At 35.8% G+C, this 27,620-nt stretch overlaps 1 protein-coding gene across 3 annotated transcripts in view; it reads left to right on the top strand.

Moving 5' to 3' along the window:
* LOC116169720 (uncharacterized protein CG43867-like) overlaps positions 1-27,620 on the top strand; it is a 125,910-nt gene that overhangs the window by 74,567 nt on the left and 23,723 nt on the right. The window contains exon 1 of one of the 3 annotated variants that reach the window (XM_031485876.1): positions 26,380-26,475. The exons of 1 other annotated variant lie outside the window; for it this stretch is intronic. The gene's annotated coding sequence lies outside the window, so the exon portion shown is untranslated. Of the gene's footprint in view, positions 1-26,379; positions 26,476-26,655; positions 26,805-27,620 lie in introns of those variants that run through there. One more of the 3 variants, XM_031485878.1, reaches the window with a different exon arrangement.

Genomic DNA, 27,620 nt, shown 5'->3' with positions numbered 1-27,620 from the left:
AGATTTTCAATTAACAACACTATTAAGAACTGAACAATGTATGAAACTTCAGCTTCTGTAATCGGCAAAAACTTTCCCGTAATAATCAATCGACCCGCAAACAGAATCGTTTATTTCCCATTTTTTGTACTTAAAGGTCAAGCCACCTTCACCCATCCGTTCTATATCGTTGTTCCCAGAGATTCTCGAAACACGGCTTCCTCGCCTGCATTGATAAACACCTGGGGTGCTATTCTTGACCTCACTCGAATTGGTTCGTATTCGTTTTAAAACGATGTATGAAAATTCGCATACGACTATCATTTGCTATTCATGTGTAGCCTTCGTAACGCTTGTAATTTCAATTCGAATGATATGTTTGGCAACGTTGAATTTGGTAGTAGTAAATACCTTCATACGAGGTTTCCTTGACAACAGTTTGTATACACAACTATATACTTTCTTATAACTGAGCAAATTACAAAAAGTGATTAAGGGCCCCACAGACTTCCGACTTGTTCGTCCGATTTGCACGACGTGTAAATCGGATGGTACCTATGTCGAACAAGTACGACAGACTCCACGTACCTCGTGTTTGATCGATCGGAAGGCAAAAAGTCGGATGTTGATATTTTACACGACGTACAAGTACGCCCGATTTTACTCATGCACTTCCGATTTCTTTGTCCGATCGTGCCAACTGATATTTACACGTTGTGCAAATCGGACGAACAAGTCGGTCTTCTGTGGGGCCCTTAACGGGTTGCGAAAAGTGGAACAGTGGAACTTGTAACATCTAATTTGGCCGCTTCCAAAAATCGTACAGCAACCAAAACCCTCGCCAAAACCTTCACAAGAATGACTATGCGTATGTAGCTGTAAGGCCAGACAGACCAAGAGACTTGTCTTAAGACATGCAAGTGCGTTAATTAACATTAACGTGCATGTGAGAGTTTCAGCCACAGATGGACGTTGTTGCAGGCCTTCGTTAATTTACGTGCAATGTCTCTTGGTGTGTTGTTTCGTTAAATGAAACATGTTCATCACTCAATTCCTCAAATGAATTTTTAAACACATTCTGAATACGGTGGACAAGTTACGTCAAGGTAAAAAAAATGGCATATGTCATAAATTCGACTGGTTTATACCGCTCGTTGTAAAAACGAATGACATTAACGAATTCGAAATATTTTCGAACGGTCAAGAATACCATTCGACCAAAGTTCATCGTTTGGGATCAAAAAAACGAATAACCTTGATAAATACGTAGGGTCAAGAATAGGACCCCTGCCTTCGTTATTTCGCACATGGCGCTGTTAGTAAATAAAGCCAATTAATTATTATTATTTATTAATTAAGGGCCGGTATTTCCATCTCAGGATAAAGTCAAGTATATAAGATATCTTCCAGGTAAACCGACAGTTAGCGTCGCTTCGGGTATTTCGAACCTCGTTTAAATATTATCGGCAGGATAAGTTCTAGATAAAGTTATTGGGTAGATTTTCTGCAGTTATCAACATAACCCCAGGATATTGCGTCAAATTTCCAGTAAACTGGTGACGTTTTAAAAATTTGCGAAATTACCAACCGTACCTATACTAAATAGGAAGAAAGAAATTGAAGTATGGAAGTAGAAGTACGCAAATACATACTATGTTTTCTTGAAGGATATAGGTAACCTATTTTAGATTCCAAATGGATCAAGATTTTCTTGACACAAGCACACGATTTTCACATGTGCTGAAATTAGCCTTTTCTTTCTACGCGGTGCATTTACATCACGATTTTGGTTCATGTTCAGAGTACTCATAAGTAAAGCTTATTCTGTAATTTACGTTTGACAAGTATATTACAAGTCACTGAATTTCTTTCCAAAACAAAAGCATTCGTTCAAATTGTCAGGTAGTAAGCTATCTTGCTCTAATATATGGCCTTGCCGTTCGCTATCTTTTTCTATTACATACTTCTAAAATCGGCAACATTGGCTATGGTTAGGTAGCTATCTACGGGATATATTTATACCGCACGCTGATGGAAATACTCGCAGATAGATAAACGGAAGATATCGGGCGGTATAAGTTATTTGGCAGGTACGAATCTAGTACTTTATCCGAAGATGGAAATACCGGCCCTAAGTCCGATAACGCCTTTACAAAACATCTGGCCAGATAGAACTTTTACCTTACGTCGAAATTACGATCAAATATTCCCTTATTTATACGTTCTAAGATTTACCATACTCACTAAGTACAATGTACTTAAACAATGTCTAAATTTACAATAAAAAACTAGCATTGGAGTGACAAAAGAGACTTTATTTTCAATTTGCAAATGTTAAAAATATTGAGTTCCTAAAGAAAGTTGGACTTATATTCTGAAACGTAGGTATATGAATATTTTGATGTTAAACATTTAGAAAAGTCGATGGCGCATTTTTCATACGTAGATTAGTATCTTACACGAGTCTCTTGCGGTAGAGCTTTTTGCTGCGTCCTCCAAACTACTCAAAAATTGATAAACCCGCACAAAAGTGCATCAAGCATCATGCACGTTCCGCGAAGAGATTAATGAGTAACTGAATTGTGTGCTCTACAAACTTAACCAAAATAGAAGTATGATAGAAAAAATACAAAATCTAGCTACTGTGCATTAAAACAATGTCTTTTGCAGTTTCCTCGATGAAATTGGTGATTAAATAAAATAAAAAGGTAATATGATCTGATGGACGTACGGAAAATATTTTTTTTAAATGCGCTAAAAAATTTCTTTGAGTTGATCCCACATCAAGTACCCTCCATTAACGCAAATTGATAAAAGGGACAAATTCCCTGTAGGTATGGCATTATTGAAATTTGAATTTTTTAAATACATTTAAGAACAAAGTTACTTTGAGGCTAAACTTTTAAACTTAATATTTACATCGCCATACTTATTTTAACGTTTTCAATTTTCAAAACAAATAGAAGTATCTCAAGTTTCCAACTTTTTAACAAGTGAAGTTTCCTAAGCGGTATCTCTTTAAATGAGGATATTAATTAAGTAGGTATACACAAGCACACACAAAAATAATGTACAAAACAGTAACGGTTCCGTAGAGTAAAAGAATTAGCAGAGATAAAAATTCAATTTCTTTTTAATAGGGTGTAACCTAATTGTATAATAGATTTTAGAGAGTACAGGTAATTTAAATTTAGAGTCTTAGAGACGATATTAAACGCTTGTACTAAATTAATATTATAATTGAAAATATCGTATGCAATTGAAGAATTTCCGTTTGGCACTGAAAGAAATTATGAAGGGCGGTAGGTATTATCGTATTACAATATTCTTTCAATCATAAATTAAGGATTGGATAAAGGTAAGTTACTTCTAAAAGGATAATAAAATAAAAGAAGTAATTTTAATTCATTTTGAACTACTTGCCAATCACATTTAGCTCTAAAACAGGGTCCCATTAAACCGATATTATTGCTGCTATATAACTTGAAATCGAAATTTCCTTTAAAACGAACGCGTTTCTCAAAATGAGGATTGTCCTCTCGTAGTAAGTAATGACTATAGGCAAACGAGGTTTGTCAATAGTTTAGGAAGAATTCTATCAAACTGGAATTGGAATTGGATCAATCAAATATATAAAATTTAAATTCCATCACACAGAACGATGCTCGATTTATGTGTCCCTTTTCAAAATTGACAGATATACTCACTTCACGTGTCAGCGTTTTTAGTTCCCACTTAATTTATAAAGCTTGCTAGTGCATGTATTATAATAGCAGGCAATTTCTTGTATGACAGTGTGTAAAAATTCAAATTTTAAACAGCTTCGAAACTTCAACTAAAGTGGGTTTTAAAAATTACCCGATTTGACTGATTTAGAGAAATTAAAAATATGGTGAACTAATGCATAGTAGCATCGAGTTTATGAAAGTTCGTGTTGAGTTGACCTCGTAAATTATTACTCCGCGCCTCAGCGTACAGTAAAAAGTGGTGGTCGTTCACCAGTTCGTTTATTTGAACAAGCACAAATACAAGTAACATTAAAGACATTATACGTTTGTGCCTTAATTAACATTTTGGAAATTAATTCCTTTTTATTATTTACAACAAACATTTAACAATAAATGAGCCATGGCAGGGACAATTAGAAAACGCACGAGCTTTCCAGAATAGTAAAATTGCATATTGTAAAGTTGGTTTGTTACCTGACCGTGCCATATAATTCTCCACTCGCTATTAATTTGTTTCATTGCGTAATTTTTATGATTATATATAAGTACATATAACATGTAAATATGGGTCACCCTGTAGGTATGTGAATTTCAAATGTTGGTTGTTACTTGTTAGTTGAGATTAAACACAATGTTAATCATATCATTTCAATATGAAGTTGATGTGATTTTGTTTAAGAATTATTTGTTGTTTAATTTTGTTTAAATAAGCGTAGATTTTATTTTATTTGATTTTAGAAAGATTAAGGGATTTGGAAATAATGTTTTGTTAAAGTTATCTCATGTTATCTCCGGTCATTACGATAAGGAGTTATCGCTGCGCGAGCTAATTAAATTTCAAGATAAGCACTTGTTGTCGTGGAAGATTTTAACACAGTTTTCGAAGATGTAAATTCAAGTAAACGAGAGGTCAAAACTGAAAGAAGGAAGTATGTACGTTGAAACGTAGCCGCTTTTTGTTTGGTGGGCGCTGTGTGTCTTTGGCAGTTTTGCCGTTATCGAAGCTTTTTTAAAACAGTCTTTTTTACTTGTAAAGTTTTGTGAAAGAAAGTTAGAGAGTGTTTAAAGAGATTTCAGTCGTGATCAAAGTGAATATTTAAGTCGGATTGAAGAAATGAAGTTTATGAAGGAGTTAGTGGGAGTGTTGTATTTATCAAGCAGTGAAGCATATCTCAATACCTGTTAAACAGTTTTTCCACTATCAAAGAGCCAATTTTACATCTGTAATTACAACGAACCCAGTGTCGTCTAAATTGAAATTAGTGCAATCAACGTAGTGAAGTTCTGAAGTATCATCATTTGGTGTTTATTATGCGTTCATTTATGAAAACCGCGAACGTGTATTTTCAATTATGATAGCTATTAATATAACGAGGTTATTATGGGATGATAGTCGAGAACGGTGTCTTGGTTACGAGGCGCAACCGAGTAACAAGACAACGTCCGAGACAATTTAAATCCTAAATAATCGAGTTATATTCAATGCTTTATCGTATCATTGACAACGGCAATAAATGACATATTTGTCAAAATTAAAATAAACTTAAAAATGTGGCATTTTCAATTGGAATCGGAGGTGCACGGAGGACTATGTAGTTGGCCATAATGACAATGGACGATGTTGAAATTTTGGGTGGCAAAGGTTGTCACAATTTCTGATTCAAAAACTCATACGACAAGGGTTTTTTCGGTTCTCCTAGATGAGCATGTTGACCCAATGGGTTTACTAAGAAAATATATAGCATTACGGACACCTCAAATTACTCATTGAAGACTCTTCATATCGTACAGAAACGGAAAACGTAATATTCAGCCCTGCGGTGTCCATTTCTAATACTATCATTTTGGTAACTAACGTATTATAAGGTACATAATTGTACTTAACGTTAGTAGACATAATTGTCAATGATACGATAAACAGTTACAGGTAATTAAGTTTTCTATAATTAATTGTTTCAATCGATCGCTTGTTGCGTAGTATTGTACTTTGGTCCTGAGTGCCTATTTTTATTTCAGCCTGATTTGATGGATTTTGTCTAACAAATTTGTTTCATATGCAAATGTTCTACCTACGTTGTGTCTAACACATTTCTCGGGCCAAATCTACCTCTATCCAGACACAAAAAAATCGGTTATTGGACACTCTAACATTGTAAAAGATTTAGAATGCATTGTGGGCTATATTAAATAACCGGAAAGCGGTTTTTCGAACATTGACAATATGCGTTTTTGCCATATTTTTCGACCACTGCCCGTACTCGATGGTTGATCCTAACCTGCACTAGAATGCATTCCCTGCAGACGAAAGGACTATCAGGCGTCCCATAATAACTGCCCAACACGAAAGATTAAATGTTGCACTGTGGCGCAGTGCGACTCTTCGCTGAACGCTGCAGAACGAAACGTGATAACCGATTTGATAAGACCAGGCAAACCGCACAAAAGGAACCACCGGAAAATAAAATAAAATTGAGGTCCACAGTTAATCGTATAGAAAGTACCAACGAAGGAAACAAGTATGAGTTAGACTCAAGCCAAGAAATCCACGAATGTTTTCAGATAGCTGAACGGACACAAAAAATAAAGCAACAAGGAGATTCCACCACTAGAGCCGAGGACGACGACAGTGAGCTGATTGAGTGTAATCTTGGAGGGGTTACCATTACTATGCTTATGTATTCAAGAACTACTAGAGAGAAGATACTCTGCACAAAAAGAAAATGAAAGCCTCACACTTGTCTGGGTGGTGGAACGATTTTATTGCTATCTCGCAGGACTTGAGTTCGAATTGGTTACAGACCACAAACCATTGGAAGCCAGGGTCCAAACCACCAGCACGAATAGAACGTTGCTCTACAAGCTTTCAAATATAAAACCAAGCATGAACCAGAGAAACATATAACATAGCAGATGCAGTCTCAAGATTATGGCGGGTGACAAACTCAAGCTCTTACGAAAACGAGGGCGAAATCCACATTAACATGGTTGTCGAGAAAGCCACGCCGACAGCGTCACAGCGATAAAGATTTCGGAAATTAGATTAGATTGCAGTCGAGTACGGTACATCAACACTAGACGCAGGGCCGGACTGGTGGGTAAGGGCCCCGGGCGCTCCATGACCAAAAGGCCCCCAACCCCCCCCCCCCCATCCGAAAAAGAAGACAAGGGATTTGCAGATTTTTTTAATTGTATTTCAAACAACTTGCTGAACAGTATTGCACACGTACGCCGCACACTTGGATCGAGCGAGGATGGGGGAGCGCTGCCGCAGCAAGCGAGCGACGCCAGTTGACACGCTACTCCACATGGCGGAGCCTCGGGTTAGCTGGGTTAGTGCTTAGCGGGGCCCCGCGACGGAGGCTCTGCTTCGCGGTTCCACGAGGGCCCCGTTAGGGGCCACGCTGGCGCGGGGCCCCGGCCGCTCGAGCGGCCTAGCGGCCTGGGCCAGTCCGGCCCTGACTAGACGCGGCACCACTTGTCTTCTTTTCTAATCGGCAAACCTGGTAAATTCATACCCATACAAAACATAAGCATTTCCAATGCTAAAATAGTCCCTTCCATTATCTAATTTTCGATTTACTTATAGTTACAACCATGTGAAGGATTTATTGATCCGACGAACATCATTGGAATGTGAAACTTATTAGCGATTCGTGCGGCAGTTGAATGCAAAAAAGCTGAAAGAGCAGACGAGTAGAAAGGCTTACGATACGTTATACTATCTCGTTAAAACTAGAAGCAGTTAACAGAACATTTAACAAGATACATATAACCAAGTCATTCAATACTGCGACGTCCACAGATGCACGTGACAGGCGTCCAAATCACTTGCTACCGTTCGCTAATAGGCTCCTATAAAGCTTTAACGGCTACTGTAATCGTCTAATGTCTTCCTTCAATGGCTTCTTTATCCAATCAAATACTCGACTCGCCCGAGTACTTCTATCTATTTATAGGCCATCTCGTCTTTTAATCAACCCTGTGGTTGTGTTATAAGAATATGTTCGGCTTATATTAGTTTTTCCACTTTAATGCTAGTCGTTTTGGGAATATGATCCGTATAAGCCTCTGGAAAGTTTCTATTTGAATTTTTCATTGTATTGCTTGTTCAATAACAATCGAATATTCTTCTCTTGGAAATGCGCCTTTTAATGCGTTTCATGTTACTACTTTTATGAATCTTTTATTATATTGCTCATGGTTCTCGTGCGATAAGAAACATTCGTACACCCTTCCCGACGTTTATTGAAAGTAAAGAAAGAACATTATCGACGTATCGAGCTTGCAACAAACTGCTATGAAAGTAACAATAAAGAACTATGGGATTGATGTATTAAACTTAAAATCAGTGAACAGTGGAGTCAATTTTTGCACAAATTGGCTAGTTGAGAATATGAGTGTTTTCTTCATAAATATTGTTATGTAAACTATGCCCTATGGACGTTTTTGTAAAGTACAGGCACCTGTCAGTAACGATGGGTCACCTTGTATAATTGATTAATTGAATCTTTTTTTAGTTTAAGTGTAAGTAAATGTGTCCATCAATTAGGATTAAGCGCAAATTTCACTCACTTTTATTGAATCTGAATTCATTGTTGATTGTTGACAGTCAGTCTTGCTGAATGTGAGAAGTTCAGATGGTGGTTTAAGAAGTTTGTTCAGATAACAATATAACAGTGAATAGTTCTAATTGTTAGTCAGTAATTTTGAGCGCGTGAAGCCTTTTTAAAAGATTATTGAAGGGTTCTTTGAATTGAAACATCCATCACCAAGAAGCCATATTCAATTGTTATTACAAGAACTCCACTTCATTTACACCAATAAGGATAAATTGAAAAGGACAGGAAAAACCGGAGGCAACACCCTTTGTGAGTGTTTTTCTTTTGTGAATTTTTGGACAAAAATTATTTAACTAATTTGTTACAATCGATCGCATGTGTCTCTCAAGTATTATTATTTGATTATTGTCGAATTAATTTCTATAGTATGTAAATGATCAGTTCTGTGTTTAATCGAACCCAGATTACGACCCAGATACGGGATTTCATGATAAATTTTCTATTACTACCCGGAGTTATGCCAGGTGTATAGATAATAATTTTAAATTCAATTATTTGGAATTGTGGGGGGTTGATCAAGCCTGCTGAGGGTTTCAAAATATTTAATTAAAGCCTTCATCAAGATTTTGGTCGCGGCGGATGCTGGACGTGCCCTGAAAAAATTATAAGTATTTCGTATAAAAATGTTGTTAGTCCTAGACTCTAGTCTAGTTAGTGACCGTTTGCCATTTCACGTAAAGGATGGCTATTGAACATTTCACGATGCGGTGTGACATCATGAAAAAACTTATAGGTGAAGTCGATTGAATTTTTTTCCCAGTGGCGGCGATACCGGTATGTTATGGTATTTGTACTAACACACCCTCCATCGGTGGACCATTGTCAACAATCGGTTCGGGTACCACGTTAAATTACATTAAATCGTTAGAGGCCAAAAGCTCAGCTCCAGCTTCAGGTTGCACCTTGCTGTGCAAGTCGTCCATAATGGTCAGACAACGAGCCTCCAACCTCGTAACATTGTCAACCTAACGAGGACGAGCTGGAGTAAGCCTATCTACACGATTATGTATGTCAAGTAAACGATCAATATGTGGACGAGAATAATTGTTATCAACGAAATCAAAATGGTAAACTTTAACTTCTGCATCCAAAAGAACCAATTTATCTGAGCTACTTCAGAAACATCAATTCAGGTTCATTTTCTCAACACGCAACCGTAGAAGTTCCTTTTTATCTGTAGCTGTCCCATGAGAAGGAATACCACGTACACGCAATTCATAGTCGATTTCATCCAATAATACATAACTTACCGACATTCATCATACAAATAAAATTGGTCTAATGATAAAGGCAATACACGGAACAGAAGAAAATTGAAAAAAAAAACAATGGTACATGACGTTAATAAGCCCCCCAGGTATGATCATGAAATTAATGAAAATGAATAGAGGACACCTTAAAAGCGCGTTTTGAATTAAAAAATTTGCGTAAGAAGCCCTACATGTTCCATAATCTTAATTAAAAGTTCACTTCATTTCCTGGAAATGTGGGGTATTTTACTTATATTTTGTAATTCTTAAGTTGGCGAAACTGAAAAATGTTCAGCTTTCTTTATTCACTTATAAATCAAGGCGACGATGTGGCAAAAATCGACTTTTCTGTATCGATCACCAAGAGTGGAAACCCGGGCACTTCATGCATGTTTCATATACCAATTCGTTCGGATCGACTGCCCGATTAACTTTGATTAAATTATGGAAAAATATCATAACCTCTTCAAAAATGAATGTTAAGAACACCACTACCAACTGAAAAACAATCATGAAATTTGGAGTAATATAATCTCACTTTCGACCAAATAAATTGAACTTTTAATTATGATTGTAAAAAACTTAGGACTTCTTCCGGAATTTTTTTATTGAACACGCTTAGTTAAGGGGCCCTCTGTTCATTTTTATTATTTTCATGATCGTACCTTACGCTTATTAGCGTCACGTAATCTAAAACACGCACGTTGATGGGCGTCAAATTCTTGTTACGGACAAAAGGAAAAAAAAAGGAGGGAAAAATATACGGTAACCAAAGAATGGGACCTGCTACGGTTGCGTTCGTTGTGAGGTCTGGGTTAAAGATGGTCTCTGATGGACCACAGAATTCCAAAAAAGAAACGCTACTCTCGTTTCACAAGCAGCTACTAGATTTAAATCCTTACCTTACCTTTCTAGAGAACCAAATACCTAAACGACAATACACAAGTAAATATCGTAAAAATTAAATGCAAAGTTTATCTTTATTACAACTCAAATATTTAGCAACTCATGTGTCGGTAGTAGGTATCGTACTTTAGTTAAATTTTACTATGGGGTAGGTTTCAGTCTTCAGTCAGTCTATCAGCTTCAGAGTGGACTTTTTCTTTTCAGGGAGGATTTTTTCCGGGATTTTATTTTGTGTCGTTTGGGTGGGTCGCATATTGAGCAATTTGGTGTTTTATTACTATAACTGTCCCAACTTCTGTTTATGAAAAAAACATCAAAGGTAACAGTATACCAAAGGGAAAAAAATTATAATTGATTTCGATCCTTTGTAGTATTTTGTTCGATTGAATGCTTTGCGTATTTTAAACAGATTCGGCTTGCAGAATTATTGGTGTGTATATAACCGAGTTTACTTGAAGTGTATGCCAATAACTGTAAAATTATTGGGGTATGAAATATTTCAATTGCACCAACCCCTTCATTCTTTGAACAGCCATCGGAACATTAAATTGTCCTAAGCTAACGCATACAAAGGAGTTGCTGTAGAAAACAAGGGATGAAAATTAGATGACGCCTCTCCGTCAAGAATCATAAAATAATAGTAAAAGAAATTGCTTATAAAAAAGGTCTACAATTCATCCTTCACAAAAAACTAATTGCAACTGTATAACGAAAGTTTTACGGGCAACGAACAAAGAAGTGACAAAAAATTGGACTCTGTGCATGCAGGCTATGCGCACACGGTGTAACAAACAAATAAGGTTACATTGCACAATGCACAGTGTAATTAATACAAGTAGAGTATGTACTTAAAAATTGTAAAATTGCTGCATACATTGCTCATTTAATTTTAAGCAAAGTACATTTTGTCATTTTGTTTATACCATGCTAGAAATCGCAGCATAAAGCTTGGAGGATGTACCGCACTCAATTAACACTAAAACTTTTGCATAAAATTAAATTTTTATGGATTAGTTATTAATTTCGCTGATTCGGGATTTATAATTTATATTTCTTGCATGCTTTTTTATTTTGGAATAAAAAATCGTCGATTTTTAGTGACTTTCTCAGATAAAATTTACTACTTAACAGAACATACCATAAATTGGATCCCATTGTTACAATATTAATTGCACTGGAACAAACGCATTTGTAGCTGCATAATAGGGAGAAAGAAAAACATAATATGTAGTCCTAAACCCCCGCGAACTACTATTAAAAATTGGGAGAGAGATCAATTAAGATTATTGGCACTTCATTTTCAGATACATGTCATTGATGGTATGAATAAACTAGAATTTTTACGTTCTCTTTAGTTGTTCGCTGATGATAACAGCGTTGCTGTCGAAACGAGTTCAGATTAATAAAAGATTTTTTTTTTCTGTTTATGATGAACTTATCGCTGTTTCTATTAAAAATTCTCTCTATACCTCGACGTTCAATTGTTTTGTTTTGTTAATCGCTCGGATTGACCGCAAGATACTCAACATTGATTGGGTTTATAAACACACGTGAGAAAATTATTTAAATCCCAAAATCTTATACAAACCGTTGAGTGAAATTCGTTATTCAATGTTACAAACGTAAATCTCTTCAATATGCACGTATTTTTTAAGTTTTTACTACGTCATTTACTTCTTACTTCATTGTAGTTGGCGGGCTTAATTTACACTACACTTTTATAACGTTGTATTACCATCAAAAGTCTAATTTCGTATTATGTAGTACTTTTATAATAAAAGAAAACAATTTTTCTTTAGCACAAGCATATGCTATCACAGATGTCTGTTATCCAGCAAAGCGAAGGCAGCATCTCTTCTGAACAATGTAAATTATTCACAAAGAAAGAGAAAAAAAAATATAAATACCAGACCCGAACAAATCAATATCTCAGGTTTCGACAAATTTTTTAAAGGATACATCAATGAAATCATAAGAAATTAAGAATGGCCTAAGAAAGGGCAATTGTTATTATTACACATTTCAGAGAAAGCAGTAGGTATGTCCATTTTTTTGTACTTGCGTCATGCGTGAAGGTTAGGTATTGCCAACTGCCGCTGATGAAACGAACCATTAGCTTTTATTTCCACGAATCAAGAGATAATTTCAATAACCGAATTCTGCAATTAACACCAAATGCGAAAGGTTGCGACGATTAACCCTTTCCGATTTCACCAAAATCCAGAATTTAGGCCTTTTCATTGATCTGTCTCAATATATCTAATCCGCGCTTGGTGAGCTTGTCTAACTAAAACTAACTACTTTTGCGAACAATGTAAAATGGCAGTAAAACAACAGTAGGTAATTCGATCCGCATACTTTGAACGTGCAGAAAAATAACCTGCAGTGATTTGATAAATTACAAGTTGAAAATTTTAGAGAGAATCATTTTAAGTAAGAAACGAACCATGAAATTGTGCAGAAGCTTCGCTTCTTGCATATTAGAAATTCTCCAGATCCTTATAGTTAATAGGTTTTGCGACGTTGTTTTTCCGTATGATGTCTACAAGAAACTTTACCCAGAAAATAATTTGATTAAAGATTGATTGTGTCACGACCATAAAATGGAGGATGAAAGAGAATTCGCAAGACGTAGTAGTTTTTTTTTATCGTCAAAGTAAGGAACATAACTTAATTAGCTGTTTAATGCGTCTTCTAAATCACGTCACTGCATTGCCTGGATTTATTCAATTATATATTTTTGGAAACTTATATAGTTCGATTAATTTGTTCAGACAATTTTTTCCTGTGAAATGAAGTGCGTGCGTCGTTACTCGTTATAATTTTTAGCCGAAATTCGTGTATGTGTGGGCATTAAATATGAACGGTTTACGTGTAGATATACCAGATTGTTATTTTCCCATTCAATTGAATTGAAAACGTTTGTTTCTCTCAAATTGAAAACATAATTAAACAATGGTTATACATTCATTACTTATTCATAATAATTTTTAATTAACTCATTTGCAGTGCATCAGCCAATGACAGAAGTAGGTACAGAGCAGAATTTTTTATATTATTTAAGAATGAGTTTGGGGTCGATAGGACTTAGGAGGAAAACATACTACAACTACTACAAGCTGAGATCTTAGTTTACGTGTAAGGAAGGGTGAGTGTGACGGAGGTTTTTACTCAATGCTGAGATAAACACCGACAGACGGGCGAAATTCACGCAGGTATTTTTCATACAAAATCCGCTATAAATGTTCTTACCATTTCGAAAGCTGTATGGCGAAAACGAAATGTTTGACTTTTGGGATGTTACATATCATATCCTTATACATACTTCTACCCGCTACACTTTTTGTGTAGAATCCAGTGGCGTAGTAAACAACATTTTTTGGACCACCTTTTCTAAGATTTAACCCAATCTTGGTATTTTTAAGTACAACATCCTATCTTAACGTCAATTATTAAGGATCCTCAGATCCTTTATAGTTTTGTATTGTCGTCCGTCCGTCCGTCCGTCCGTGTGCGCTCTAACTCTTTTTAAAAGTGGCCGATTGTGTTGAAATTTGGTATACGGGTACTTTGGACATTAAGGACGGTCGCTATTGATTTTCGGGAAGCTGGTTCAACAGGAACAAAAGTTAGAGGGCTTCAAGTGAATCGGGAACAGGAAAAACTGCAGACTCAATATAATAGAAATCAAAATATTTCATTCCCTAGCTCATGTATCGAGTTCGGACTTTCGCTAGATTATTCCCTATGACTCTTAGATGTGTAACAATTCAATATAACTCGTCTCTGTGGTCTAGGTCAAAAGTTTTAGAGCAAAATGAACTCAAGATTATTTTTTACACATGAATTTGGAGTTTTAAAGGTTTTCAAACGCATTATCTTGATGCTGAAAGAGTATATCACGTGCACATTTGATAACCGCATGTGTGTGATTAAAAAATGTTAAATTATTTTTCTGAGGCCACATGGTTTTTTGATCAAAATATGTCAAAATCGTTATTTGTGCACCAAGATCATTGGGAAAAAGACTAGGGGCTTTATCTCAATACCCAAGATATGAATTTGATCCATTTTTGGCGACCACGTGGATTTTGATCAAAACATGTCAAAATCGTTATTTATGGACCAAGATCGTTGAGAAAAAGACTTGAGGCATTATCTCAATGCTCAAGACACAAATTTGATGCATTTCTGGTCACCACATGGATTTTGATCAAAACATGTCAAAATCGTTATTTATGCACCAAGATCGTTGGGAAAAAGATCAAGAGCATTATCTCAATGACCTAAACATGAATTTGATCTATTTTTATCGACCACATGGATTTTGATCAAAACATGTCAAAATCGTTATTTATGCACCAAGATCGTTGAGAAAAAGACCAAGAGCATTATCTCAATGACCAAAACATGAAATTGATCTATTTCTGGCGACCACATAGATTTTGATCAAAATATGTCAAAATCGTTATTTATGCACCTAGATCGTTGGAAAAAAGACCAACAGCATTATCTCAATGATCATGAATTTGATCAATTTTTGTCGACCATGTGGCATTTGATCAAAATATGTCAAAATCGTTATTTATGCACCTAGATCGTTGGAAAAAAGACCAAGAGCATTATCTCAATGATCAAAACATGAATTTGATCATTTTTTGTCCACCATGTGGCATTTGATCAAAACATGTCAAAATCGTTATTTATTCACCAAGATGGTTGGAAAAATGACCAAGAGCCATTATCTTAATGCCCAAGGCATGAATATTATGCATTTTTAGGGACCACATGGATTTTGATCAAAACATGTCGAAATCGTTATTCATTTATTTATTTATTATCCCTCTCTTGTTCTGGGCCCTCAGACCTATACTGTACAGTACTATTAAAAATAAATTGTACGAAATACTTAATGGTTTTGTGTCATTCAGTGTCCACCCTTTTGCCCGTACGACACCGCTACACGCCATAAAATCGTTCTATCATTCCAAATTTTATATTCTCCCTATGGATCGAAGGTTAAAATAAATGATCGTTCAATAAGTGATGGTAATACTGAGGATCCTTCGATATTACGTTGTATCGGTTTATTTGCATTCGTTTTCCTAATTACATTGATGTATCGCAACCTATATTTTTTATATAGGTACCTATTGTAAGAACAATATTTTAGGCTAGTCCTTAATAACAAAAAAGTAAAATGTCAACGCAACCCCTATTTGATAAATGTGGCAAGCTGACTGGTTAAGTATGTGCGATTCTGCACATATGGGTGCAAGGGCCTTAAGGGATCGTGTTAAAGCAGTTAAGTTGCGTACGCGCTCTGGTCACGATCGTATAAGGGATGCTAAGTAGAGCATCGGAGGTATTAGTGAGTTTGGCGTAATAGCCCTTTAATGTGAGTGTCTCCCACGTGTAGGTGGTGAGTGTATTGTGCAGGCCATCGTGCTGGCCTTGCTTTGATTTGGGCTATTAGGTAAAACCCCTCGCAGATATCCGGATATATTCCTTCCTAGGCTTTTAGAGTGCATGTGTACGTGCCTATGACGCGGTCCCGCGGGTAGCTCCCGTTGATTATACCGCTGAGTGATCTTCTCGCTCGAGTAGATCATGGTGTCGACCCTAATACGAACCATTCAAGGCCTAATTGCTAGCAAAAAGAGTTCGGGGTTAAGCTTGACCCGGAGGTCGTTTCCAGGTAGGGCAATGAGAGGTATGGATCGACGGTGGTTGATCTATTGGCCGAGGGGGGATGTGTATCCTAAATAATACACGTGCGCGCGGCGTAACCCTTTCCCAAATTAGCTATGAGCTCCATCCTAACCCCTCAGAAAGCCATCTCCAACGACGCATTCAACCCCAATCGCCAACCGGAGTGTACGGAAGTCCAGGAGAGCTTAGGGCCAGCTCGGGGCTAACGCCCCCCCCCCCCGGCGAGTTACATAATTAATTGGCCAGGATCGCGGTTAAACAGTCGCGATATTTGTTTACATGACCCTTGAGCGCGGAAGACGACCAGACTGAATGCTGCAATGCCAACCCCCTATGCGTAGATTACATAAGGACGTCTCTAATGAAAGGTGAGTTTACAGTAGATTTGTCGCATCTTAATAATGAGTTCTGACCAACAATTAGCTCCTATTTAATTAGCGACTTTCGCTTGTTGGTATATAAAAATACCCCCCATTACACTATATATTATATTATACGATATTTTTCAAAATTTTGAAATGACATGTATTAATCGTCAGTCATTTTTATTGATTAGTATCGACTGCCATGAAAGCAATTACAAAAAACAAAATCTCCATGAATCCATGGCCGACTATTTAAAAATTGTAAAAAATAATGTTTTAATTTTTGGTTCATGGCTAAAACTTAAAAAAATGTTTTGATTTATTAATGTAATGAAGAAAAGGATACAAAAAAATTTACCTTAAAATATACAGGGTGTTGCATTAAAAAATACCAACTTTGGGTCAAATCTCAGAAACGGTACAAACATTTATTTGTACTACGCCACTGGATTCTACGTAAAAATATCTAAAAGAAGCTACGATAACATCCCAATAAGTCAAACTTTTCTTTTTCATCCTATACCTATCTCAGACACAAACGCAGCTAGAATGATTCTAATTGTGGTATTAAAAGTTTTACAAAAAAGTGGTAGGGTTGCAAAAACCGCAAGTCTCTATCTTTAAAAATAGTTGAGATACACCGCAGTTTCAACCAAAATCGGGCACAGTACTTCTGTGTTTGAATTGTAATTTTTGGTGACTATCTTAATCTCGTGACTAAAACATCATTTTTCCTAATAACAGAAATAACAAATTTCTATAGCGGAAAATTTTGAAAATCGCCGTTTTTACGTTGCTTAAAATTTACGACACTTGAAAGCATACAAGTCTGATCAAAAGAGTTAGTTGAATAGACCAATAACCAAAAGTCAAAATATGACCGGCAGGTGCCCATTTGCTATTGGTTCGCTTTAATGAGACTGAAAAACACTTTTAAAAGAGAAAGTCGAAATGTTTCTGGAAAAATTAACAAATCGACACATAGTTATTCAAATTTAACTTGCGAGACAACGATTCTGATAGAAATTCTGTCGATAAGCAAAGTAATCATTTGGCAACAAAAATTCGTAAACGTGCATTTTGCGCTAATTTCGGTTAGTTTTTCCAGCTTCATTTTAGTGGTGATGGCGCATACTGTACCATTCTATACTATACGTATAATAGTGACGCCATATCATTTGTTCGAATACTTTTTACCAATGGTATTATTTTTGCTATACAGGGTGTTTCTGCTCAAAGTGGACAACGCAATAGGTGTTATAAAACTAGTCAAAAGTAACACTTTTTGGCTTTTGTTTCCGACTTATGGACCTTTTTTAGATATTTTACAAATCTCTATATCGCCATTATTTGTAGTCGGATTTCAAAAAATCAAGGTTTTTTGAACTCAACAGTTTAATATCTACAACTTTTGTACAAAACTTACACAAAATGGCGGTCATTTTAAATTTTGGAAATTGATTAGCACAATTCAATTTTAATTTTTATGAATTTAATGAACGATATCCGACAACTGTACGCGAGACTGTACGTATATATATCAGTTTATGTGAGGTTGAAATATTAACTATTTTCTTTCGTATAACTTGAAAGGTTCCACCCTGTATATACATTATACAACCTACAATAATGCACACATTTGTGAGAGCTGGTAACCACGTGACTTTTTGGAAGGAAAATCTGCGCCGTCTGGATACACGTTACAGCCATCTTGGTTTGAGCTCTCGTCGAGAGAGCATCGTGTAGTTTAGTTTTTTTTTGTAATTTAATGCAGGTAGTAAAGTTTGTTAATCTATTAGTGCTTTGTATACATTTAGTTTTTTTAAAATAATTTTCAATCTTAGTTTTGAATTTGACATGATTTAACCTCAATGAGGAGTCACGTGTATGAAAAATGACATTACTCGTTATCGTTTGGTAATCGTTTTCATTGGCGGAAATGTTTGCTCATTTTATGGTTGTTTTGGTTACATGATCTCAGGCATGATCTTGACTTGAAGTTTAATATTTGATCATTCATTTAGATATATGGAAGATATCGAATTGTTTGATGTGTGTATACTGACTTTTCGCTTTGAAGAGACGGGTGGAAATTCCTGTAACCAAATTAGTTACGACATCTAAGGCTGTGATTGATCTAGAATCTCAACTGTAGAGTTGGAATTCTCACAGGACCGATATTTTGTTAACATTCGTTGAATTATTTGCCTGCCAAGGCCATGTAATTGTCACTTTGATAACCCGTATTGTTGGGGTTTTGCGTTAAAATTGGGGCATTCTACAATTATGTATGACACTCTCAGTACGATATATACAGGGTGTTGTATTCCAAAAATACCAACTTTGGATCAAAAACCGTTTCTATCTTTAAAAAGCCCGGAAACTGACCTCTCTCATTACAAACCTCTTTTATCGCAGACATCTTGAGAACCGAAGGTCACATTAGGTTCAATGGATGCCCCCGGGGCATCTTGGTTAGCGTCGAGTAGTTAGCGAAGGCAAACTCCTCGTGTGAGATCAAAGTGACTTCAGTATATTTTTGTGTGGTAGATGAGTATTTGTATAGCCAGTTTTGATTCCACTATCAGTAAGATCTTGTCGGGAGCTATCGTATTCCGTTTGTGGGTATACATTTCCGACGTCTCGTTCACCTGCAATTTGCGTTTGAAGTTTTTACAAATCAATTTGCAAAACTGCGCTAAAAAAGCACTGTGTTGAATCGATTAGGCTCAACTTTTGGCATTGCGTATTTAGCGATCTAGCGAGCGAGCGAGATACACTGCAGTCTCAACCAAAATGGGACATACGGTACGGTTCAGTGTGTTTTGGTTAATGTAATCCAACATGAGGGTTTCATAATATGCTGGTCGCGGTACGCTGGTAAATCTGCCAAATAGAATTCAGGTCTATCCCTATAACAAAGGTTGATTGCGCGATATTTTTTGTACCACATGTATTTTTATTCCAGAACTAAGTAGTCAAGAAAATGGATAGCAGTTTCATTCCAGAGCCACCGAAAATGATGACTATGAAAAGAATAGCGTGCCAGTTAGATACTTCACGTGAAGGTAGTAGAAGTACCATTGTACGTTGACTTCGTTGGTTAAAGGAAGCTAAAGATACACAACATGATTCACTAACTCTTTAGAGGTTTCTATCTGTAAAAGTGGATGTCGAAGTCACCCCAGGTCGATTTGTTGCAATTAGGCTTAAAAATGTAGGACCATTCGTGCAGCATTTTTTTTCAAAATTACAGCACGTAGAAACTAAATTGGTTAACTTCGAAAACAAGTAACATTTGTTATGAGAATTTTTCGAAACCTATTCCCCTTATGTATTCGTCCGTCTGTGTGTCCGTCTATCCCTCGAGAACGAAAAGAGACAGCCATGTCAAACCTTCCTCAACCGAATTGGATCAGTGCTATTGAATATGAATGAAACGGATTAAAAATCGTGTTTGCGGGTGCGAGCCGAGACCGAAAAATTCCCCTACTGAAAATCGTATGCGGTTCTTCTTATCTTGTTTAAAGTAAGAGTATATTAACACCAGAATAATCATTTTGATGTGCCAATATGCGTTAAAATGGAATCTTATATGGTTTGGGCCAACGGTTTTTTTATGGATAAGAAGTTTAATGAATGAAATTGAGGTCGAGCAACGCATCTGAGAGTAAATGAACGCGGTATTAATCTTTTATGCTAAAAATCCGAACTTTATGCGAACAAAAAGCTCTAAATTAGAAGAGAGGATTCGAAACCTACCGGGAATAATTGATTACAGAAAACTGACTCAGTAAATTAACGAAAAAATTCAACATATAACTTCGAAAAATACAAATGTTTAACTTTCATTTTGAATCACAGCATAGAAAATTAGACGCCATTATAAAGAAAAAGATGGTATTCGGTTATACAAATAAATCGTGATTATTTGCATGTTTTTAAAAAGAGAAAATTCAGATGAGAGAGGGAGAGAGAAGCAATTATCAGGGTTGTGGTTGTTCTTTCGAAGCGGTGCCGCCACCCAATAAACACTTCATCATAAATTCACCGCTGTGGAGTACAATGGCTGGAAAATAAAATTAAAATGCTTAGCACTTCCTCGCTTTAATTTTATAAGGCCGGAAACGGAATTGCCACTAGGCTTCGACTAATTACTTTATCAAATGAATCATAAAAGTGTGTTTTATTGACAGTTCCCCTCTGTTTGTAAGATGATCCCCAGAAATTCTCTAATGTAAAGTCAACCAATCATTTATTCAAATGTTAGTATCGCGCATTTACTTCTGTGTAGATAATTGAAACAGAAATTAAAATACATATATCGCTTATTAATGAGTGGTAAGGACACTAATCTTATCATCACTCCATTCAGAAACTGGGAAAACGTTTACAGGTATTTGTATACGGTTATGTCTAATTCAGGTGAATCTATATGGAACCCAAAGTAAATCTCCTTTCGGTGCTATTATTCATCGTGAAAGAAAAATTTCTTGTCCTCGAATCATTTACCTTACCTTTTAGGGTTTTTTGGAAATAAATATGTACTTAGAATACAAAGATTTTAATGCAGTTTGTTTTTGGTGAATAGCTGCGTGTTACTCTGGTTGTTATCAATACATGCCTACTAGACGTTTATCCTTTTTAGTAGTAAACTGATTTATGAAAAATTCCACGCAGCTTTTCTAGAATTAACTTACTTCTCGCTGAGATACGATGCAATAAGAAAACTAACTTTTCTTGAAAATTGCCCGTAAAACTTACAGAAAAAAAATTTTAGACGATCTACATCTAATCTGCATTGCATAATGTGACTAGTCGTGCTAGTAGTGCCTGGCATTTATCAGCGTGCGTTGCTTTTCAAATCAATCAATCACCCCCGTCGCATTTTGTTAAGTAACAACGCGTGCAGAAATGTGATATATGCACGGTGATAACGCAAACCATCTCTTAACGTTTATAAATACTTATACTGAGGACATACTTATATTATCAACAAATTCTTCAACATGAAAGAAAACCAAGTTGACCAACATTTTTAAACATTAAAAGTAAGTGAGCTGAACCGAAGCTCAATTTTTTATTCAATGACCGAAGTAAAGCAGTGTTCAGGAAACTGGGACGTCGGCATCTATCCCACAGTTATAATTTTGTCCGTGACATACCACTACTAGGCATGGTCAATCTTGGTTGCAGAATATAAATAATATTAATTGATTCTTATTCTGTTATATTTATTAAGTAACAGAGTAAAGTGATGCAAGTTTGTTAGGGAAGTGTAACGGAAGCTTGTTAAATTTTGCAAGTTTTGTGGATTTCAAAATTATATTCGGGTAGAAATGCGTATCGATGATTCAGATTTCTGTGAAGTTGTAATGTTCATTAAAATTAACAAACATTTTTTTTTCGATGTAATTAAGTTTCAAATATCGTGAAATATAAGATGAGATTCTAAGAAAAATATTGTAATAAAACAGCGAGGCTAAAAAAATTATGAGTTTGTTTATTTCCGGAAACTTGATGGGAGCGTTAATTACGGGCGTTGGTTTACTCGCGATATAAAAACCAAAATGATCAGAAATTTGGGGTCTTTTTGCGTAGATATTCACGCGGAGCGTGGTACCGCCGCGGAAAACGCGGCCACCACTTATAAAGTTTTTTCGTAGATATTCGCACGGGCGAGTGTCATCGCGGAAACGGGCCATTTAAGTAAAAAGGCCCAAACCAAATAAAATTTGTGGCGCGTATTAATTTAAAATCGTATTTTTTAACCAAGAACAAGTTGGTCGTTCTGGAATAGTGAATTGTTCGGAAAGTATTAATCATTGAGTAACTGCAGTTTAGTTTAACGTGCGATTGAAAGACTTCCGTTCAGAAATTATACCTAAAGTACGAAAAGCGCGCTAAGAAATTGTTGTTCAATTGGGATTACGCGATTGGATTTAATAGACGAAGATTGAGAATAATCTAAATCATCCTCCACTACAATACCCACCATCTAAAAAGGGGAAGAATACTACTGTCTAAATTGTAAGTTATTTTTATGAAAAGTTATTTACCTAGAAATTTATTCATATAAAATTTTTATTTTGTCATTTTATAATTGTTTTTGCCGAATGGTTTTATATAGATAGGATAAATATAAGTTAGAAGTTAGAAGGATATTCATTGCTGTATAGGTATTTAATTAAGTGTTATATTAACTAACTTTAAATATTATTCAGATTCAGGATAGATGTAAGTAATTGAGTAATTAAGATTTAATATAAAAAAGGAAATCAATTGTGAGTGCAGTGGAATTTGGATTTATTTTATTTTTTTCAATATAATCTGTTTATTTATGTAGATTTATTTTTTATCAATCAGAAACGTGAGACGGTAATAGTAGGGCTATTACAGAAGTCGGCGATGTCTGTCTGTATGTCTGACTCTGGTTCTATTGTTCGTAAAAGCATGATTTTTTTCAATCGGGGTATCTCGATGGGAAAGTGGGATTGAGGTTGTTAAAATCCACATATAGTATCTTCACTTGGAATTATCCATTTTTCGTTTCGTTTATTGTTGCAAATATCAAGGAATATCTAATATCGAGATACTCAACCTAATCTTTTATGATATATTTACGCCTGGTAATATGTACTTGACCAATTGTATTACATATAAATACTAATCTTTACAAATAGACGGTGGTAGATTTGTCGCCCGGCTGCATACGCTTGTCGAAATAATAAAGAAACTGGTGAAAATAGGTATTTTTTATAAACGTTGTTTATAACAATTAGGGACAACTAAACGTGATTAATTTGATGTATTTACATTACGTACTCCACCTCCGAGATAAATCAACAAGCAGATTTTGATAAGTACTTTTTACTTTTTAGCGCATTTTTTAAGAATTAAAAAAAATGTGCTATGTTTGCGTTTGTCCGTCCGTCCATCCGGTTTGTTATTAATACGAATCGTTCCGCCTTGATAAAACTATATAGACTCCGGCTTGGCCATACTGCCTTGACACATGGTTTTTTGTTGGCCGGTGAAGATCGTCCTCATTGCGTAAGGTGTGATGTAAACCTAACACCGGAGCATATAGTTTGTGTTTGTCCAGAATACCAAGATGCCCGTAACCTCTATCAAATAAGTGACATATGGGAAGAGAATTTTAGCACTGTAAATAAATGCTCAGAAGTACTGCGATTTCTAAGCACCATAAATGTGATAAGTAAACTGTGATAAAATGTTTGTAATATGTCCTATGACTGTACGTTTGAGCTGAAAATCTGTGATGATATACAGTGAGTTTTTTTTAAATGCGAACATAGGAGTTTGCATGCAATGTAATTTCCCTATGTTCGATTTTAAAAAAAACACATCAATCTATGAGGTGTGCGCGGTTCACATTCCCAAAACGCGCAACTTGTGTGACTATGAACAGCAACTCATAGTCTTTATGATGAAGAGCACTCGGTAAGATTTTTTTAAAGAAGCCATGTGAGGCCATAGCAACTTTAGGATACATTTTTCTTAAACTTACGATAACTTGACTTCACATGGCACGCGCTGGCATCACAATTCATTGTGAACCAACCTTCAATTATTTGTAGGTCATGTGCACCTGGTATTCTACTAATTTGATCTATTCAATACATAAATCACATAAATGAAGGAAATAAGAAAATAAATATCGAGAACAATTACAATAAAGGTTCGAAGTGTCTTCCTAGACATTCTAAGCAATAACCTAACCGATTTCGTAATTAAATTGGACGGCGGTATTTTTAAAAATGTGACAGCTGTCAATTGTATCTACTACTCATTTGAACTACTCAATAGGTTGAGGTGTTTTTTTTAAAATCGAACATAGGGAAATTACATTGCATGCAAACTCCTATGTTCGCATTTAAAAAAAATTCACTGTATGTAAATGTTCCAAAATACAAATTCAAAACCATAGGGCACATAGCATGGCAATTGGGAAACAAAATATGACAGGAAACGAGATGAACAAAGTTAAGGAGGTTATAAAAAGTACAAGAGAAAAATAAAATATATCGCTTTTTTCAATTTTGATTGAAATGAGGAACAAATGAACACATGAGCATGAAGAATGGGAAACAAACTGCGATAGAAAACGAGATGAACAGATGAGGTACGTGATAAAAAGTACAAGGAACAATAAAAATAGCGCTTCTTTTTTCATGATTGATTGAAATGAGAAAAAAATGAATACAGGGCATGTGCATTGGAAAACAAAATGCATAAGAAACAGTGCGCACGGAAGAGTGCACATGGAAGAGTGCACGTGGAAAAGAGCACATGGAAGATGGCACATGGAAGAACAAGGAACACATGACATTGGCAATGGAAAACACAATGTAAGAGAAAATGAGATGAACAAATTGAGGGACGTGACAAACAGTATGAAAGAACAAGAAAAGTTTGATTGAAATATAGAAAAAAATTAAAACATGGCATGGGCCTAGGAAACAAGATGTGACAGAAAACGAGATGTACAAAGTGTGGGACGTGACGAAAAAACAAGAAAACACTAAAAATGGCTCTGTTATTCAATTTTCATTGAAATGCGGAAAAAAGGACACTTGAGCAGGGACAATAGGGAACATGTGACAGGAAACAAGATGAACAAAAAGACGTGATAACAAAAACAAGAACAAAAAAATGGTTTTTTTTCAACTTTGCAATGAGGAAAATTGAGCATGTGACAGAAAATGAGATTAACAAAATGCAGGACGTGGCCAAAAGTACAGGAGAACAATAAAATTCTCTCTCTTTTCTCAAAGACGAAACGTCGTCGCACTGAAAGTCTGTGCGCGCCATCTTGTAGAGCTTAAAAAGTTACTATGTGGAAGCGAGATTTGTTTTTTGATACTTTTTCAAACAAAGTCAGAAAAAACTAAAAACGAATATGGTTAAGGTTTTTTTCTAATATCTTGGAAAGGGATCGGAATTTCCCAATTTTTAAAACATCATTTTACTGAGCCCTAAAATACGGAACTTTGTTGTAACCAACTGTGCATCTCTTAGGATCTTCGATGCTGTTCATTCTTATCTTGGACACACTGTATAGTTCATCTTGTTTCGGATGAATATTTTCGGAGTAATACTGCTTGGTATAAAGGAATTCAGAGAAGTTAGTCGAAGGGTGGGTTTTTGAGGTCATTTTCATTAGGGATCGAGTTTCCTGGCAGACGATTTTGGCGAGGTGAATTTTTATGGCGTTTTTTTAAATGATATGGAAGCGAATTTTTGTAGTGTGAAGGTTCCGGTTACGAATCGTGTACGAATATTTCGGAGATCCTTATTTAATACCAATTACGATGAATCTTTTGTACTTTCGGCATTAAGGCAAACTTGTTTCACATCGGCCCATATATTGTAGATTCCCATTATTTTAATCAATCTTCTTTGTATTATTTTCCTATTCCACTTGCCAGCTGGCAAAATTAGGTCATGGAACATTGCATACTATCTTGAAGAAGCTTGCTTATGTAAAATTGTAATTTTGCATTTATATGCGCATGAACTGGATCAGATATTTTAAAATAATGAATAATTTATACCACAGAAATAGGAAAATTATAAATTTAAATTGAAAACCATTTACTGCGTCGATAACACAATTTCATATTTTCTTGTACCCAAGGTTAATCACTGAACGCGGCCAGAATAAACCCCCGAGTGTTATGCAACACATGTTACACGATTATTGATTTCTGCACTTAGTTTCGGCGTGTTTGGCGCGCGCACCCCTAGGTGGCGCCGCCAGTAGCACGTGAAAACATTTAAACTTGCGGCGCAAATAAATTTAATACTAACGGTTTGTTTTTGTTTACAGCTCTCCGAGTTGGAGCAAAGGGTTTTGGAAGCGGAGGGTCGAGCGGAAGAAGCGGAAGACAAGGTATAACTTCTTTGTTTTTTTCTCTTTAGAATGTAAGTAAAACAATTAAAGCGCAATCGAAATGCAGCTGCAAAAAAAAAACGCGAAGTATGTATCAATTGTTGCGTGAGATGGGGGTACTGAGCGGTTGCCGAGCAACGCGTCTCACTTTCCCTATCGTCCCTTATTGATTATTTTTCGTCGCGACGCTGGTGCCCATGGATATGGCGTCTTGCAGCTGACAGAAAAGCGAGAAATTGGGAATAATTTTTATTTCGACTTTTGTTTTGGTTGTTTTGTTTGTGCGCCGATTTGCTTGTTTGCTTCTTGGAATATTTTCGCGAAAAAATGTAAGTTGAACGTTTAGTATAGGTTTCCCTACATCCTGAAGTGTGCAGAAAGCGCTTTGTTGTGGTTGAAACATGGAAACCCCATGTTGTATTTTGAAATTGCCCTTTTCCTCGCACGTTCTCAAATATCGCTTGGCCAAAAAACCCTCTAAATGCACATTTCGTATTAAGTTTCTGCTTCCTAGTCTTAAAGCAACAGAAATTCGTATAAATTTTACAGTAGGCGAAGGTTTTTAATTATTTAAGTAGATCATCCGAGAAAGTCATGAAATTTAAACGCTTAACACCATTTTAGTGTTTTTTTTTCGTGTAGTATTGGAAGTCGATATCGGCTTTACTTTAACTTAAATTTCGCTTAGGTTTTTCCAAGTTAAGGTAACAATAGTGCTACATTTTTTTTATTAAACAGAATGATGAATAATTTTTTATTCAAACACCCATTTAATAATAGGTACGGACCACGTCCGTCCCCTCGCACGTGGTTGGTATTGTGTAACGTGTCGCTTTTACCCTCTGAACCGTTAACGAAGAAGCTAAACTATTGATGGAGAAGTGAAAAGCTAAAGTGTCATACAAACTACTATTTGTTGTAAGAATAGCTGCAGTTATTCTGGCTAATTATCTTTTAAATGAAACTTGACCGAGGTTCCTAATCGAACAGACGGATCGAACCACGGTGAACGAAGAAATTTGGTTGGTTCCGATAAATTATTTTCTTGGAAATTCTTGAAAATTGCTCAATAAATAGAAAAGTTAGCTTTATGGATACAGAGAAACTGACAGACACACCGAACATGATTATGATTTTGATTTTGA

The sequence above is a fragment of the Photinus pyralis genome, unplaced genomic scaffold (assembly GCF_008802855.1).
Source record: "Photinus pyralis isolate 1611_PpyrPB1 unplaced genomic scaffold, Ppyr1.3 Ppyr1.4_LG4, whole genome shotgun sequence".
Taxonomy (NCBI): domain Eukaryota; kingdom Metazoa; phylum Arthropoda; class Insecta; order Coleoptera; family Lampyridae; genus Photinus; species Photinus pyralis.
This window is presented reverse-complemented; position numbering and strand designations above follow the sequence as displayed.